Source organism: Asparagus officinalis, chromosome 6 (assembly GCF_001876935.1).
Source record: "Asparagus officinalis chromosome 6, Aspof.V1, whole genome shotgun sequence".
NCBI lineage: Eukaryota > Viridiplantae > Streptophyta > Magnoliopsida > Asparagales > Asparagaceae > Asparagus > Asparagus officinalis.
This window is the reverse complement of record NC_033799.1, coordinates 18,337,662-18,341,533: the sequence shown is the minus strand read 5'-3', so window position 1 is coordinate 18,341,533 and position 3,872 is coordinate 18,337,662. Positions and strand designations below refer to the sequence as shown.

The following is a 3,872-nucleotide window of genomic DNA, read 5'->3' as shown; positions in this document are numbered from 1 at the left end:
AGTCGACTCAGCAGAAGTAAAAAGGCAACACAACTAGACTTCGTGAGTCGACTCATGATAGTCATGGGGTCGACTCAACCTGATGAGTCGACTCGTGATGAGTCGTGAGTCGACTTACGGGCTAAAATCTACATGTATCACAACTGCAACTCGTCCATCTCGATCCATACTTCCACTATACTGATCTACGCCTCCTTAACTATCAATTCTAAACTATGAGGCAGTGAAAGAATTCGTACATGGCATGAGAAAAGATTACTTGCATGTTAAACCTAACTTTTAAACCCCTAATTATGAAAGAGAGCATTCAGTCAAAATAAAACTCATATTTTCATTTCTTTAAATAAATTTCCAGATCTGGGTTTTCATCAAAAACTTGTTGGTGGGGATTTAAAATCCGAAATACATGATTTCTAGCATTAACCCTAACAAGGATATTGACTTATACTTGAAAATAAGTCTTAGGCTCAATAAAACTTATGGAAAACAGTTATAAACTATTAAAAACATAGGAGAAGGGTTGGGCGAGATGTTACTCGCCTTAGAAGTGATGATGAACAATCCCCTTCGCTGCAATCCAAAAGAAACTGCCGAACAATCCTTTGAAACGTCCCAAAATCACCAATAACACCTAGGGTTTGAGAGAGGAGAGAGGGGGACTAGGGTTTCTGGGGAGAACTGATGAAAAATGAAGTGTTTTCGGATAGAGGAGCATATATATAAACAGTTAAAACCCGACCCGAAACCCAAACAAACCCGACCCAGAAAAACCCCGATGAGTCGACTCATGACAGTCATGGGTCGACTCATGACTCATGGGTCGACTCATAATATAATGAGTCGACTCAGTAGAGACTTATGACAATGGGAGATGATATCATGAGTCGACTCATGATAGTCATGGGTCGACTCATGAGCTGAGAACTGAGTTTCTTCGACACTGATGCTTATGATTTGCAAGTTTGAAAACTCAACCTCATAACTGATGTATATATACATTCTCATAAACTCAAAAATGCTCGATTTCATGAGCAACCATATCATAAAGATATTTATCATCAATAAATATTATTTCTCACTAATAGTGACATATATAAATTATCAAAATCTACGGGGTCTTACATTATTTTCATTCAATGTTATGTGCTTGAGTTTAGTGGTTGATAGATATGAATATCTATAATGAATTGATGCACTGATTGAACTGAAGAAGTTTTGATGGTAGGTTGTGATAACTATAGCCTATTGGGCCATATTATGCAAGTGATAATTGTATGAGATGGCAGTGGAAGAACTTGATAAGCACTGAGCAAGTTGTATTGGCTACTCAGTTTGTGTATATTAATCAGTTTTTTTCGGAGCAATGTAAACACTCGATGACCTATTATGTGTTGCATGACCAATTATCCACCTCGACGATGGGTCCTCGCTTAATTTTCCAGCTTTTGACAAAGTATAGCATTTTATGGAAAAGTATAGCTGCTTATTGATAAAGTATAGTACCTTATGATAAAGTATATCACCTTATGGCAATAGTATAACACCTTATCGATAAAGTATAGCACATTATGGTCTCTGAAAATTTAGCAACTTATTGCGTTGCGATAAACCAAATTATTTTTTTAGGGCTATGCAAACAAGTGATGACCTAAGTTATGTGTCGCGTGACCAATTATCCACCTCGATGAGGGGTTGTCGCATAATTTTCTAGCTTTTGGTAAAGTATAACACTTTATGGGAAAGTATAGTAGCTTATTGACACTACTAGAAACATGACCTTTAGCGACAGACAAATCCGTCGCTAAAAGTCAAAATCCGTCGCTAAAACTTTTAGCGACGGAAAAAATAAAATTCTGTTGCCAAAATAACGTCCGTACATTGAGGGTAGCTAAAATCACTTTTAGCGACAGATTTTCCGTCGCTAAAAGTCAGCGACGAAAAATTAGCAACGAAAAATCTGTCGTTCTATTTTTTTCAAAAAAGAAAAAAAATATATTTCCATCGCTAAAAGTAACATTAGCGACGGATTTTCTGTCGCTAAAAGGGTCTATAGCGACGGAAAATCCATGGCTAAATATTTCTAATATTTTTTTAAAAAATATTTTGAAAATTAAAAAAATCTATACAATAATATAATAAATTTAAAACCTGTTCAATCAGCAGTATAATATTCATTCTCACACATATGTAACACATATATTTTAATAAAAATATCCTAAGATAATTAAAATTGTTTATACAACACACACCATGATAAATATTGTTTATACAGCACACACTCATTGTTTTCAAAGGTAAAAAAACAAATCAGTCCTCCTGATCATCATCATCATCATCATCATCCTCATCACCAGCTCCACCTTGTCTAGAAGTCCAGGCCTGCAAATATAAATCAAACGTTAACAACATGGCATGACATGTAAGTATAACAATAAGAGAGTATCATGACTATTCTTAAGTATTATATGTTTCGGAGAGAGTATCATGGCATATTCTTATGTATTATACGCACGCACATATTCTTATGTAAAGATAGAAAAACTGAACAACAAATGGTTAATGCTCATTTCCTAACACACCACGCCGATATCAACCCCTAACTAATATACTAAATGTTTTGATACTGCTGCGTATCAGCATAGCACCATAAACCCTACAGAGTAAAAAAAAGACATTCAACGAGTGCCTACTCCATTCTATACCCCGCCTAGCTCAATTACTTAACTAACAAGTTCCATCCAACACTTAATTAATATGCATAAAAAAACCCATCCAACACTTAACAGTATCATAATGATATCTAACATAGCAAAAAATTAACAAGCAAAAGAGAATAACGATGTAAAATACCTTTTCACCACTATCATTACCAACCACCCGAATCTCAAGTCCAACACAAGCAGCTTCAGGTGCAAGAGGAATTTCCTCATATTTCAGGAATTTAATTGGTTTAGGATCATAACAAAAGAAACCAAAGTGTTGCTTTTAACCCAATTATTTTACATGCATTTCCTCCCTCGATCACTTAAAACTTGAAACCTAGAGAATTAGTATTGCTTTTAACCACTGGCAACATTGCCGCAGAAATCAAAATCAAATGAAAGCACCAACAACAGAACGTTCAATCATCCTTAAAATAGACATCAACAACAAGTCTGAGATCGTCTCGGAATTAAACAAAATCCATTCTACCCAACGAAACTAACATGATATCTCAAAATTACTTCCATTTTTCTTTTTAAAAAAAAATTCCTGCTAGATTGAGAGAAGGAAATGACCTAGTCGCCCTCTCAAAAACTCAGCTTGGTGCGGCGCCAGTGCCTCCGCTTCGCGTTGTACCTGACAAATTACAACAAAGACCAGAAGCAAGCGATCAAAACTTGCACCAAAATAAAAAAATAAAAAAATAAAGAAAAAAAGAGGCCGAGCGATGGAGAGCTGAGACCTGATCGTGTTATCGGTCTGCATGCGGATCCAATGGGGAATGGGCCTGTTCTGCCTCATCTTCTTCGCCAGCTTCTTCTTGATCACGAACGACTTGTGCGAAGGCTGCAGCAAAATCAAAAAAGGATGAGAAACCCTGATTCGCAAAATTAGGGAAGAAGTGAGATCGAGGGAGGTCTACCATTTTCGCTGTCAGACGATGGAGGCGGCGGGAACCCAAAAACCCCACCAAGCTCAAGCTCCTCCTAACCCTCCGGCGAGCCTCGACGGTGCCAACATCGCCGAAGAAATCGTCGATAAGGGATCCGAGGAGGGATTTGAGGAGGAAGGAGGAGATGAGAGGGAGGGAAGCGGAGGGGAGAGGGTGGGGGAGGAGAGGGGAGAGAGAGAGGTGGAGAGAGAGGGGGCGGCAGGTCGGCGGGTTGGCG

At 37.9% G+C, this 3,872-nt stretch overlaps 1 long non-coding RNA gene across 1 annotated transcript; it reads right to left on the bottom strand.

Moving 5' to 3' along the window:
* LOC109845297 lies at positions 3,026-3,672 on the bottom strand. The gene is made up of 3 exons (XR_002248285.1): positions 3,626-3,672; positions 3,446-3,549; positions 3,026-3,339 (listed from the first exon to the last, which is right to left on the bottom strand). It is a non-coding gene; the product is annotated as an uncharacterized LOC109845297 (long non-coding RNA).